We start from the raw sequence: 15428 nt of genomic DNA, 5'->3' as shown, positions 1-15428 counted from the left end.
CCTGCTCCTTGGGGAGCCTGCTTCTCCCTCTGCCTCTGCCTCATTCTCTCTGTCTATCATGAATAAATAAATAAAATCCTTAAAAAAAAAAAAAAAGAGCTGAAAAGCTTCAGGGCTCCTGGGTGGCTCAGTTGGTTAAGGGTCCGCCTCTTGATTTCAGCTCAGGTCATGATCTCAGGGTCCTGATCTCAGGGTGGTGAGATGGAGCCCTGTGTCAGGCTCTGTGCTGAGTGTGCAGTCTGCTTATGATTCTCCCTCTCCCTCTCCCTCTGCCCCTCCCCCCCCCCCTCTCTTTTTAAAAAAAAAAAAAAAACTGAAAAGCTTCATCACCATCCAGTTTCAATGTTAAGCATAGGAGTTTCTGACAGTAAGAAAATGACCCAAAACAGAAGAGCAGAGACACGTCTTTCATCCTACTGGAATCTGTGTTAAAGATGCCACATGTTTGGAATATAGCCTAGTGTTACCTACAGTCACTGTAATAATAAAAATAATGGGCAGCCAACTTGTTAGGGTTAACTGCTGAGCATTAACAGTATCTTTTGATGTATCTCCATGGGGTTTCCGGGAGGCACAAGCTCAAGGCCAAGTACATTTATCAAAGGAGCTTCAGTCTACATAAGTAAAAAAGGTAAATTTGCTGTATATTTACAGTGTGTATTTCAAACTGTTTTGTTCTTACTGGAGGGCTAATCAAACAGATTCATAAGCAAATTTCTCTTAACTTTTTTTTTGCTAATTTTAAAATGTTTTGCTAATTTTAAAAATTCTAATACACAAGGCTGTTCACAAGACAGCACTTGTGTATTAGAATATTCAGGGACTTCGGAATGTGCAGAATTAGGTTCAAGTCTGAGACTTCTACTTTCTAGCTGTGTGATCTTCGGTTAATTACTCAGCAACTCTGAGCCTCGGTTCCCTTATCTATAAAAGAGGTTGGGGGGGGTAAATTATGTCTGAATCACAGGGATATGAGAATTACATGAGAAAACCACGAAGAGATGACTAGCGCAAAGAGGCACTCAGTAAGTATTGATTCTTGTCTTTTTTCAAAAAGGACTCTTGGTGACACAAGGATAGTCCCACCGTTAAAACAATGTGAATTGGCACTAATACATTTGAAACAGGTTTAAAATTATTCCCCTAACACCTATCAGCCTCTGAAAATGAAAAGCTTAATTTTTTTAAAACTATTAATATGTTTGAATAGTCAATGCAAACTTATCTCTAAAACTAAAAATGAGTATAACAAGACTTGGGTATTTCTGAAATGATCCCTCTTTTAAAGCCTCTCGGTTTTTCCATACAATCAAAGCCAGTTAGTTTCAGCCACTTCTTGTTTATTTGTTCAATTCAGAAACAATTTATTTAAAGCCTGTCTAAATAGGACATACTGAGTCAAAATAATTAAATACATCTGGATATTTATCTGATGTTTACTATATCAACAGATACATAGAAAAATTTCATCCAGCTCAATTTTAGGGAACATTTACTGGAGTTCGTAATTTGGATAAAAGTATAGTACTGTAAATGGTTAACATAAACTTTTCCTTCAGAAAGTGGACTTGGTCATTAAAGTAATGAACTTTCGTGCTTTAAAAAGTTCAAGGCTGAGATTGTATAGATTGGCAACATTTCAAATCAGAGTGAGTGGTCCTTGTTATGTATCTGATACTGACATGCTTCCTTGTTTTAACCATTAATGTAATTCATTACATTTCTGAGAAACGTAAATGACCTTCAGATGGAAAAGGATGCACTCCTTACAGCACCAGAAGGCAATCTCGTAAAAGCCAGGCCTTCTCTCAGGCCACAGTTTCAACAGACGAGAGGGACAAGAATCATGGAGATAACTGGGCTGGGCGCAGAGGACTCCGGTTTGGGTTTGAGTTCTAACCTAACTTGACCGGGTGACTTCCGGAGCAAGTAGTTTAACCTGCATGTACATGCCGTTAGCAGTAGTACAGGGCTCCCTGCCTAAAAATGGGGAAAAATACAAAGAAATGTAAAGAATGACTAAAATTATTAACCTTTAAAACATATCACAGAGGAATCGGGGAACTTAATCTGGGCAGCCTTTCAGTTCTCCTTGCACAGAGGGGCAGCCCAGTCTAGGGAGAACAAGTGGGCTTTCTGGCGAAAGGATAGGAGTTGGAACCCCGACTCTGCTATTTATAAGCTGTGTGGCCTCAGCTGTGGTAGGGAATTCTCTGAATCTTAGTCTCCTCCTCTGGAAATAAGGCAGCATAACATGGTAAAGTGAATATAACAAAATGGTCCTGTGCCCTCACTGGGCAGACAAGCTCCCCACTGTGCTGGAGTGAGCCACTTAAACTTCGGGGGCCTCAACAGCTCATCTGTAAAATGGGAATAATGATGCTTCTTAGGGTTGCTGGGAGCATTCCATGAACTGGCCTTATCTGATGAGTTATCTGGCATTCCTGGTACATATGAAGTATGTCATAAATACAAGTTATTATTGCTATCTGTAAAATGAGTATCATAACAACGACTACCATATTTGTCACAAAAGTAAATGAGAGGGCGCCTGGGTGGCTCAGTTGGTTAAGCGGCTGCCTTCGGCTCAGGTCATGATCCTGGAGTCCCGGGATCGAGTCCCGCATCGGGCTCCCCGCTCAGCAGGGAGTCTGCTCCTCTCTCCAACCCTGCCCCCTCTCATGTGCACTCTCTCTGTCATTCTCGCTCTCTCAAATAAATAAATAAAAATCTTTAAACAAACAAAAAAAAGTAAATGAGATAATATAAGTAAAAGCATTCGGTAACTGTCAAGTGCTATATCAAAATTATTACTATTCTCTTTAGGAGCTCACATGGTCAAGGCCCTGTTGTGTGACAAGGGTTATTATGTTTCTTAATGTTGCTGAGCTTTAATCACTTCACCTGTAAAATGGGTATGATAATACTATCTCAGAGTTGTTGTAAGGATTAAATAATATACAGGGAGTGGCAAATCATCGTTATCATTCAAAATAATTAAAAATCTGACTCTAAATGATCCAGGGGGGGCTGGGTTGTCTACTGTTATTCTTCAAGTTTTCTAAGATCAGACTCAACACAATTTGGTGTGATGCCTGGCACATAGTAAGTGCTCAATAAACAAACATTCAAGGAACCTCCCAGGGTGGCTTGAGTGAATAATGAAATTTTATAATGAAGTAGTAATTACTCATTCTCTAACTCCCCCTTAGGTAATAAAAGAAGTTGTATCAGTGAGGTTTTAGTTTCTGCATCAAGTCCCTGACTTCCAGATTATACACTAGAACAGTCTACCAAAGGATAGTTTTGGTTTTTAGTGGCGGTCCTTCCTGAAGATATCCAACATTAGGGAAAATAACTTCTCACTATCTTTAACAAGTGAGGTCTCTCTTTGGTTTTTTTGTCCCAGAGGACAGATTGCAGAGCCCAGCCAATCTTTTTCAGGGTGACTATCCTAAGATTCTATGATAATGACCTACTTAAGGAGAGAGAGTTACTACAGAAAACTAAGACACAAGAACTGCCATATTGGGGTTCACTAGGTCACATAGAAATAATATAAAAAGGAGACAGTAATCTCTTAAAAAAAAAAGGTGGGGCGCCTGGGTGGCTCAGTCGTTAAGCGACTGCCTTCGGCTCAGGTCATGATCCCGGGGTCCTGGGATCGAGCCCCGCATCGGGCTCCCTGCTCGGCCGGGAGCCTGCTTCTCCCTCTCTCACTCCCCCTGCTTGTGTTCCCTCTCTCGCTTTCTCTTTCTCTGTCAAATAAATAAATATTAAAAAAAAAAAAGGTAACAGTCTCCAACACCCCAAGGCCTTCTCTAATATGCTGTGAATGATATCATCAATCTCAGCTCCACCGTTTCTGGCCTGTGTGATCATGGACAAATCATATAATCTATCCAATCTTCAAGCATCCTAGTCAGTATAATGGGGATAAATAAGAAGACCTTCCTCCTCAGGTTGTTATGAAGGTCAAACCAGATAAAGTAGTAAAGAGTGAGCTCATGGGAAGAACCCAACAAATGTTCACCATTGTTAAAACCTCTGCCTTTCCTGAACCTTCATTCTACATTTATGTTTCCAGCCCATAATCTCTTATCCTAGCAAAGGACAACTTTTAGAAAGCTTCCTGTAGTTTTGAAGTCCACTATTTGGGGACTATATCCATGTTGGTCATGTCAATACCCTTTATGATCATTAAACTTTAATGGTGTTCTTTCTTAGTCTTGGTTTGTCCCCGACCAAGAAATCCTAATCTGTCTAGCATATTTTTTAATACGTACACCTTAACTTTTTTCAAACCTGTAATGGAGGGCGCCTGGGTGGCTCAGTTGGTTAAGTGACTGCCTTCGGCTCAGGTCATGATCCTGGAGTCCCGGGATCGAGTCCCGCATTGAGCTCCCTGCTCAGCAGGGAGTCTGCTTCTCCCTCTGACCCTCACCCCTCTCATGTGCTCTCTCTCTCTCTCTCTCATTCCCTCTCTCAAATAAATAAACAAAATCTTTAAAAAAAAAAACCTGTAACAGAAAAAAGAGCTATAAAATATCTTGATTCCCTAAATGCCCCATCACCAAGAAAACATAATCCTATCATAAATACACAATTACAGCATATTTGCTTTGTTATGGACAATTATTAATGCTTACAATAGAGAAAAGTCACCTTAACCTGATCTCATAAACAGTTTTGGAACTCAACTTCCTGAAGAAACTTGAGACTTCTGGGATTCTCTGTGAACTTGGGTGAGTCAGAGCAGGTGACTGGTGGTTTTTAGGCATCACTGGTCAATCCTAAGGTTGCTACCAGGGAAAGGTGTAGGGCCTTGTTCTGAGACAAACCTACTAATTAGCCATTCACAAACAAGAAACTGTCTTCACCCTGATTTCAGGTCCCATGGGGCTGATAGAACCCACTCCTCCAGTCCACCCCACCCAGATGGTTTGTCTCTTTGACTGGAGGAACAGAGAGGGAGGGACTGTGTCTTCCACTCCAACATAAATGAGAATATTCTTGATTTTCGTGTCTCAGAGGATAGAAGCAACTCTCTATAAGCAACTACTCCTAAGCACCCACGAGCTTTCAGAGGATAAGTGAACTTCCTTTCTCAGAAATTGTTCAAAAGAAATGAAAACTACTGTTGAGCTTTAAATATTTTATGGTGTTTTTAAAACTATCATTCACTATTTTTACATGACAATCCTCAGAAACAGTATCAATATTATTTTTATGACCATATTATAGAAATTCAAAGTATCGACATATGTTTTTATATAGATATGACAATTTAAAAACAGAACTTTTGGTGCTGCTTTTTTTTTTTTTTATGTGCACATACTCCTTAGTGCTTGGGAAATCTGAAATCCTAAAGAGCACATGAGCATTTAAATAGGACTGTACCCTATTTCTCCCCCAAACTTCTCAGCTCTCACCTAAAATGGGGGTTTTAAAAAGGGAACTTGTGATCGAATTTGACCTGTAAGATAAACTTGAGAGAAAATCAGGTCTTCCCTCTATGAGGGGCCTGCCGTACTCACAGCCAGGAAGTGACAAGCAAGATGATTAATGAGAGAGGGGAGAAAGCAGCAGAGGACCTAGGGCAAGAGAGAGCTCCTAGAACCTGGTTGAAACCAGTGAGAAAATGGGCCCCAGATCGAACTGTGCAAATCTACCAAGAACTACCACCAGGCACATAAGGTCAGGCTACCCACTAGACACCTCGGGTCTATAACTACACCCTTCCAGAAGAAATCGTGGTTTCCTCTGTGAGAACAGACCAAATCTAGCTACTTAGGGTTCAGGCTGAATAAAAAGGAACCAGTCATTTGACATAAAGAATCCTTCAGAACAGACAGAGGGGTAAACCATAAGAGACTCTTAAAGGTAGAGAACAAACTGAGGGCTGCTGGAGGGAGGGAGGTGGGGGATGGGCTACATGGGTGATGCACCTTAAGGAGGGCACTTGTTGTGATGAGCACTGGGTGTTGTATGTAGGTGATGAACCACTGAATTCTACTCTGGAAACCAATACTGCACTATATGTTAACTAACTGGAATTTAAATAAAAACTTGGAAAAAAAAAAAAAGAATCCTTCAGCATTGGTTCTAACTGAGGCAGAGTTTGTCAGAGACACCACTACTACCAACACTGTGTGGTGACACTAGGAGCCCAGAGGTCTGCGAACACTTTACAGTCTCTCTCCCAACTCACTAAGTCAAGGGCAAGACTCACATTAGCCGTCCCTTTTCCATCTGCAAAGTACAAACGGTCGTTACTGCCACCTTAACAGGGATTTTGAGGGGCAGGGGGAAAGGAGTTTTTGCATGCTGTTCTGGTGAAGCAGCAAATTATCAATTCCTATTGTGATCAACAGCTTCTGTATGCCCATGTGGCAGTGGGATGGCCTAAGGGGCAGACAGGACACAAAAGACCTTTCCTGCCTTTAAAAAGCTTAGGCAAGCAGTTAGGGAAGTTAAAACAGACAGATATAAGCAATTCAAAAATGGTCAAAGCATGTACTTGTGTCTTTAAAAACTGCTCTAAAGATAGAAATGAACCATGGAGCATCAATGTCAGAGGGGATTTCATAAGTTATCTTTCTAGAGTGCTGTTCCTTCTGCTTGGGCTACATGGAGGTTGTGCCATAAACCCCCAAAACAAAAACTACAGAAGGCAACATACCCAGGAGATGCTCCCAGATGCTAGTTGGGGAAGAGTGGTTCCCATGTCTCAAGGTGTCTTAGCATCTGGCAAAAATGGAGACAACCATTTATTTAAACCTGTGGACGTAAGAAGAGCAAGCTCTCTTCTTTGAGTTGGACCATAGCTTCTGAAGTTCAGTCACCAGTATGGGGAAAAGGAAGGAGTGGCCATTCATCTCCTACAACGGTATAGAAAGGGTCACGGCTCTGAGAGGATCCATACTGTCAAGTGACTGGAAGGTAATTCCATGTCTGCATAATTGGACTCCAAACACTTGGGGGTCAAAAAAAAGAGAGGAAGGAGGCAGATCGTTAGGAAAAAGACACCCTAGGAAAATGAAGAGACTCTAGGAAAATATGTAGAAATCTTTTCTTAAGTTTGAATAAGTTTGAGTGGGGGCGGGGAGAGAGCAGAGTGGGAGGGAGCTGTGTGAAAGCCCAGTGAGAGGTAAGCGAAACACAGTGGTTGTGCTTAGCGGGCCTCCTTTTGTAAACACTCTGGTTAAATGTGCGTGGGTGTGAAGAAGGGCCTGCTTGCCTAAGAATCACTCACAACAAGGCACACCATGCACATGGTGTTGAACTTCATGCAGAGACGGGAGCAAACAAGTTAACAGGGGCAAAGCCTGAACCAGCGCACAAAAGGCTCCTTCCTGCTTGTGGTGCCTGGAGGCTCCTGTGTAATGTGACCTGACGGGAGCCAATGGTTTCTGCCAAAGCTCCGTGTTTCTACCGGGAGCACCTGCTCTATTTGGGGAGCAGGGTACAATTAGAGAGCTCCACGTTCCCACCCCTTAGCCTCCACCCATTTTTTTTACCCTAATCAGTACTCACATCAGCCTGTGTAAACCTCAAATATTTCTTAAGAAAACTGGGGTATTTAAAATGAACTGTGTGGGGCGCCTGGGTGGCTCAGTCATTATGCGTCTGCCTTCGGCCCAGGTCATGATCCCGGGGTCCTGGGATCGAGCCCCACATCGGGCTCCCTGCTCCGCGGGAAGCCTGCTTCTCCCTCTCCCACTCCCCCTGCTTGTGTTCCCTCTCTCGCTCTCTCTCTCTCTCTCTCTCGGGGTCAAATAAATAAATAAAATCTTTAAAATAAATAAATAAAATAAAATGAACTGTGTATAGAGTCTACTAGTTTACGATTGATACCCTCCCAGCTGCTACCAGGGTCAAATAAAGCCAGTCATCTCAACAAAGAGGCAGGTTTACAATTTCCTATCCTAAACTATTCCTGTCATATTACTGTCATTCACAATACAAATACCCGCACATCATATGTACATTAACTCCCACTTCAAAACAATTCACACTAAATGCTAAATGTTTAAATTCTGTCTTCTCTAATAACCTTGTTGGCTAGGCTGGATTTTTAGAATGAGCTCTCCCACTCACTTCTGTGTCTCTTGACTAGTAGGAAACATGGTTCTTAAAACAAACAGGCCTCTCTCCCCCAGCACAGGAAGGCCCTGGACTGGAGGCTCTGGCACCAGCGGCGCAGCCGTGCACCACTGGTTTGCCTTTCTCGGAGTCTCACTGTCTCCACCCGGGAGAGGAGATGAGAACGGAGGAGTTATGGCTAAGGTGTTTTTTCAGCTAGGAAACACCACAATTCTAACTACTCAGGAAAGCGGGCTCCCTACCCTCAGTCCCTTCTGGAGACAGGAGCTGTCACTGAAATTACTGAAGGTGTGTCGAGCAGACTTGGGCTGGCTGTGAAAGGCGGCTGAGAGCCGGCCCTCACAGCACCCCCCATTACAGAGTAGAGAAGACCCCAAGAGCTGGGTGCTAACTCCCCCTCTTGGCCCAACCCGGGGCTTCCTCAAATGGACCAAGATGGCTACCAGATTCACTTGGCAGAAGACCAACCCAACTGATTCACAAAGCTATAGACTGAAATCTGAGGAGAACAGAGCAGCACACTGTTTGAATAAAACTGGATGCTACGTAGGGAACACCGGGCATGGTGAGTGGTGTCACAAGCAGACAAGGGGAGAAGAGGGACTTAGTCACTCTTAGGAGACCATAGCAGGGAAGAGAACAAGAACTGATATGTACAGTCTACGAGGTCATATGCCACAACAAAAGGTTTAAAAAAAACAGAAGGAAGTTGAATTAAGACAAGGTAACGAGCAGTGCCTTCAAAGCATCACCAACTTTTGGATGAATGGGACTCGTAACTGTCTCATAAAAAATGAGGGGATTGTCTTATTTAGAAAAAAAAAAAACTGAATAGAAGAAACAAGAGTCTCTACCACATGTCACACCTACTCTGGCCTCAGCCTTGGCAGACCCTGGACCTCAATGGTAAAGCCAGCAGAAGGATGGGAATAAGCTACACACAGAACCAGAACTGGCTGAGATATAACTGGGAAGTGAACTTCTGTTCAAAGCCCCATCCTGAATGAAGTGGGTGTAGTCGGTTCAGGTCAAATCAGGTGGATGTCAACAGCCAGGGGGGTCAGCTATAGCAGCTAGGGCATTAGAGAGGGTCCCCAGACATGGTGATTCCTGCTGTCAGACGTGTGATGGTATCCGTGGGGCTAAGAATAATCTCCTGCTCATTCATTCGCCCATCCAGCAATTCACTCATTCATTCGAAAAATATGAACTGGGTGGCCTCCTGTGGTATGGGGCTAGGCACTAGGGATATTGATGGTGAATAAAGACAGACCTAATCCCTACTCTCAAAGACTGACATGCATCAACTAATCATGTAACTGTGACAAGTACTAGAAAGGAGAGTCCTTGGCACCATGGCAACACACAGTGGGGGACCCCCCACCACACCTGGGGGGCCTATGATGTGATGTGATGCGATGTGATAATTAAGGCAAGAACTCAGTGGCAAGCAAGAGTCTGGTAGATCAGTAGGTCAGAGTAAGAGAGCTTTAGGCAAAGTGAACAGTGTGTATCAGGTTCCTGGGACGGAGGCAGTACGGTTTTTGGAGGAGGTGAGAAAGCCAGTGTGGGTGGATTACCAACAAAAGGTTCAAAATCGTATGAGAGGAGAACAGGGGAGGAGTCAGAGCAGGCAGAACCTGCTGGGCCACACTAGAGGTTTGGGGCTTTATCCTAAGTGCAATGGAAGGTCACCGAGGTGTTCTAAGTATGAGGTGACATAATCAGATATGCCTTTTTAAAATCTCCGTCTGACAGCATCATAATAGAAACAGGGCACAAGTCCAGTCTAGGACTGGGCAAACAGGGAAGGGCGTATAGGGCAAACAGCAGCTGAAATGGACAAGGGGCGGAGCCCGGGAATGCCAGCAAGCAGCCTGGGGCACTTAGCTGCTTCCACACACCAAGGGCCACCGCAGGGCTGAGGCTCCGGAGACGCCTGAGGCTGGATCAGATCAGCTCTGGCTGAGCAGGGGAGCCTGCGGTGACCGGCCTTGGGGCTGCCACTGTGATCTGGGCAGGCTCCGCCTCATACCTTCTGGTTCAGGGGTAAAGCCTGGGCACCTGCCCTTTTAACAAGCTCCCCAGGTGATGCCTAATATGCGCCAACGTTTGAAAACAATGGGCGTAATTTTTATGCTGACAGTCAGGAAGGAAAATTACCCAATGCTATTCTGATTTAATCTTCCCTATCAAGAAGAATGATCTTCAAATAGAAGGAGCAAAACAAACATGCTTCAGAGGACACTGAGGCCCAGGGGAGGAAGAAGACAGAGGAGAGGAGAGAGACTGGTGCCTTAAACGAATTCCCAAGGTGCTGCTCCAAGATGAGTTATACTGCACAATACTGCAAGAGTTGTGGAGACTCGTAGGCAGAGGGCTTCTATTTGACAGAGCAGGGCTACAAAGTTTTATTAAGTAAAGTCTGTTTCCCCATAACTCCACTCACTACTAATCTTAGCTTTGCTCTCTGGCTTTCCTCTTCCATGGGAGAGTCATTATTTGAAGGTAATGCGTCTGAAAGTAAATTATTTGGAGGTAACGCCTTTACTAGACAATCGCTAGACATTCGCTTACTCCATTCACCTTATTCTGAGAAAAGCACTACTGTTGGTCAGATCTAAATGTCAACTAGGTTTTTTGGAGCCTCTGTTGGTGATGACTTGCTTGCAGTCCACTGAAAACACTACGTCACCTTCAGCAGCCTGCAAACAACAAGCTTTTCACACCTGAGCTCCACAGTGATGACCAGAAGAAAGCAGAACAGGTTCACTAAAAACCTGTCTCCTAGGGTTACCACAGCCCTAGATGAGAAGAGAGCTCACCTGTCCATTGCGCATCCTGACCTCAGCAAGATATATACCTTATCTCTAATGTGATTTATAGCCAGTTGAAAAGGCCTACCAGAAAGTGGTTGTTGAGATGACTCATGGTCGGCTTTGAGAGAGAGGCAGAGTGGCAGGTTCAAGGGCATTATAATCCTAGTTATGTCCAGCACGTTCATGAAAGTCTTTAAAGAATTAGAAACGACCTTTCTAAGCCACAAGATGAGACAAAGTCGTGAGGAAGAGCCAACACACTGGGTGAAGCATCAGAACTACAAAATAACCCTCAAGGAGGGAAAAAAGAGGTACAAGGGTGCACAGCACTGCATTTGGTCAAGTCCAAGACAGGATGGAGGAAGGTTGCCCTAAGAGCAGAGCTTTCCTTGGACTACAAGCCACAGTGTGATGGGATGACAAAAGTTAACACAATCTTAGGATGCATAAACAGAGTACCAGAAGACCCCTACTGCCCTGGTCACGCATAGCTAGAGGACTGTGTTTTATCAAGGCAGCATCAGATGGAACCTCTAGCCATCGTGTGAGGAATGGTGGAAGGAGCGGCCAAGAGCTCCCATCTACCCTCAAGCTTTCCATGGGACACTCCTACCTCCTGCCTGACCTGAAACTTGGATTTCCCCAAATAACCTTTCCACTTGGCTCATTCTCCAAGGTCACAAGATGAGCCAACTCCTCTTCAGAAGTTCTTCCACGTTTACCATGACCTATGGACCTCCAGAACGTTCCTCCTTATTGGTAATTGGCTCAACATCTTGCTTCTTGAGATGACTCATGGTCGGCTTTGACTTGTACCAAGTCCTACCAAATCCTAGGAGAGACTGTCATTCTCACTGATGATCCACCACACCAGAGCCCACCCCCATTACCAAACCACAGCCAGTGCAGGGGAGAAGCACATAACTGTGCTGGTTGGCTCTTCCAATTATCTCCATCCTTAGCCGGCTCCTCAGCGATGCTCAGCCAAAGTCATTTTCCTTTCCCATCATTCACCTTGATGACTGTTCCAAACATTTACCATTCTTCTTAACCCTTTCCCCTCTCCCCTCACCTCCTCTCTACCTAAAACTACCTTGTCAGATTTCACCTTCCTGGGACACTGATTTTAGCTCTGAGAGTTTCTGAAATCTCCTGGTGCCTAAGTTTTCTTATTCATTAAACAGACTTCACAATATGGATTCTTCAGTGATATCCATCTTTTAAAGACTGCTACCACTAACTGTTTTGAAACAGTCAAAAAGCAAGTCTTTCGCCAAATAAACAAAGCCCTAGGAAAATATCTGATGGTCTTACATGAGAGGAGGGACATACAATTTTATTCCTGGAGTATTTCTGCACATATTAAAATGAGAAAATGGAATCAAAACACTTTCTAAACTGATAACATTTGTAATATACTGTTGTTACTTTTAATACTGCACAGTACAATATACGCCAACTCTCAGTTTGAAACCCTGGTGCCCATCAATGATTAAACATCAAAATGTACCACAAGAGCATCTGCTATATCAAATTGCATGCCTGATATGCCCCTCTCCTGGGCTGGCCTTGTAGGGTGAATATTTCATTCAAAGCTAGATTCCTATTCTGGTTATTTTGCCTACAGTCCATTGCAAAGGGTAAAAAGGGCCAAGAAAGTCCCCCAGGCAACTAGTGAAGAGGAAAGACATGCATATGTCCGTGTACACATACACATATGTACGTGTCTCTGTAGGTCTGTATTACATGTGCACATATATGTGTGTGTGTAAAGCTAAAACCAAACAGAGAAAGAAAATGCTCTAGAAATGAATGAAAGAAAGAAATCTAGACTTCCTCTGAGCAAATACCCAAAGACAGGCTAGAAACAGTCTTGGGGAAGGATAAAGCGAGGCATCATGTAGATGGATTCTTCTTATCACAATTAGGTATTAACTATGCATCTTCTAGTCCAGATAGGAGGAAATTACAAAGGCTAGTTTTTGGAACTCAAGAAATTAATTTTTCTTGGAACATTGCCCCTCTCCGTTTTTCTAAAAGCATAATAAAGCTACAGCATCTTCAGTTAATAAGGGAATTCCTACTGACAGAAGTCTAGAAATCTTTATGAAGCTGATCTAAGGACACTGCTAACAGGCTAAGAAACAGCATGACATACTGACCACCAGCTTTCCACAGAGTCTTCCTGAGCCTTATTCTTCAAAGCCAGCACAGGATGAACATGAATTCTGCTCTTCTTCATAAGGTGCCTTCCAGAGCTGAATGGATGGGCAATTACACATAATTTGTACTATTTTCTCACAAGGACGGTAACCAGTGACCTCCTCTAAAGAGATTTCCAGCTCACAGATGTGCACGGCAGCAGCAAATTTACTTGGCTATCCTGCTCAAACCATCTCAAAGGAAGAAGATGGGACAGGACTTTCTGGTAACTTCAGAAATTAAACAAGAGCACCACCAAAGTAAAAGAACGGTACTTTCAATCAGCCTTTCAACTGAATGTGGTGATTGCAGTTCTTTCAGATGCGAGATGCCTACAGGTGAGTAAGACCATGGTGGTCATAAAGCGTGAGACCCCGCTTACCTCCCCCACTCTCTGCACCCCACCACCCTCTCACGCTGATGGCACCTGTTGTCACTCTTCCTGCTAACGGTCCCCGGGCCTTGCTCTCCCTCACACTCACAGCCACTGCCCACCACCTCCCAACCCCATGCCCATGTCACCTCCCACCTTGTTTCACATTAAAAGGAAAGTATTATCCTAGTCAATGTTTCAGTGTGAGCACAGTGGGCTCAGGCCTAGGACAGCCAAACATACACGGCCCAAGCTCAGCTGGCCCAATTGGCTGAGATCCTCTTTGCATTTAAATGCGCATTGTTGGCCAAGGGAATAGGGAATCAGACCAAAGTTGACTTCATTCAATATAACTGCTGATAAGATTATTCTTCTACATGATGCCTGGCCAAGCTGCTTTTTGAGATATTTCTAAAAGTGTTACCCTGAATATATACTCACATAACTGTAATTTAATCATTAAAAACAATTTTATTGCACTTTAGAGCATAATTCAGATGCTCCTAACACATCCCTTTTATGAAAATAGCATTCTCTGGGGATTCTAAATACTATTCGATGGGGAGAAAGGAAAGAAATTAGTCCCTTAGGACACATATCACTGAGATTGTCAGCAATATGGCCAACTTGATAGGGATGAGGGTAACTGCCTACTAAGAATGTGGAGCTCACATTCGACTATAATGGCTGAAGAAGCTTTCAGTGAGTCGTGTCTCAAAGAATCAACTTCTTCCACCTGTCAGATATGTCCTTTTCAGAATTGTTTTAAAGCTTTAATAAGAACTTCATCCAAAACTAGTTTGTTAGTGGGGAAGAACGACATAAATGAAAGTCGGCAGGTACAGAAATGGGAGGAAACACCCATGACAGAAGCATGCTTCAGCCTCCCAAGAGTGCACAGTAGTTAAGGAGCAGGGGACCCTGAAGCAATGCACATCTGGCTTCCATTCCTGTATTCATCACTTCCTAGCTGTACATGGGACCTTGGGCAAGGTATCTAAGGCGTCTGGCCTCTCAGAACCTCAGCTTTGCCTAATAATGCCGCCTACCTCACAGAGCTGTGGTAAGGAGCATATGAACTGACCTCATTACAGCAATGCCTGGCACACAATATGCATTCAGTAAAGGGTAGCTAATAATAGTTCAATCAAATAGGTACTAGGGCGAGGATAATAATGGGTCACACTTCCTGAAGAAGTCAATGACCCATTCATTCATTCATCACCAAACCAAACTCACAAAGCAATAGGCACTGAGCAAGACCATGGGGACACAGAGGTAAATAAAACATGGCCCTAAACTTTAAAAGCTCAAAGTCTGATGAAGGAGACAGATGTGTAAACAGATAATTGTCACCAAGAGGACCAGGAATATGGGAGCCTTAGGCTCAGCGTGGGTAGGCTGGAAGAAGCCTGACAGAGAAGCTGGCATCTGATCTGAGTCATGAAGAAATAAGAGAAATGCTACCATCCTTAACTCTCTCCCAGGCTATAGCAGTAGCTTCCCAAATGATGACCCTGTTTCTACCACTGCCCCTTACAATCCACTCTTCACACAGCAACCAAAGTGATTTTTAAAAAGCATGTAAATTAGATAATGTCATTCTCTTGCTTCACATCCTTTAAGAGCGCCCCACTGCAATCAGAACAAAACCCAAGCTCCTTACCAGGCCCTCAAAGACTCTCCGTAATCCATTCCCTGCCTGCCTTTCTGTATCATTTCCACCTACACGGACCTTCCTGCCCCCTGAGCCCACCACGGTCACTGCTTCCTGAGAGCCTTTGCATGACTTTTCCATGGCCCAAAATGCCGTTCCTCATGATCTTCCAAGTTCTTCAAAGAACACTGTCCCAACTTTCTAATCAAAATTACCTTCTTCTTTCCCTAAGTTGCTCTCTAATGCATTACTCTATTTAATTTCTCAATGC

At 43.7% G+C, this 15428-nt stretch overlaps 1 protein-coding gene across 8 annotated transcripts in view; it reads right to left on the bottom strand.

Moving 5' to 3' along the window:
- Positions 1-15428, bottom strand: part of RUNX2 (RUNX family transcription factor 2) — a 240342-nt gene that overhangs the window by 63946 nt on the left and 160968 nt on the right. The window lies entirely within an intron of this gene.

This window comes from Callorhinus ursinus, unplaced genomic scaffold, assembly GCF_003265705.2.
Source record: "Callorhinus ursinus isolate GAN/ISIS: 27379988/994484 unplaced genomic scaffold, GSC_fseal_2.0 scaffold22, whole genome shotgun sequence".
Taxonomy (NCBI): Eukaryota; Metazoa; Chordata; class Mammalia; order Carnivora; family Otariidae; genus Callorhinus; species Callorhinus ursinus.
Note: the sequence above shows the minus strand (reverse complement) of the source record. Positions and strands in the feature narration are given on the sequence as shown.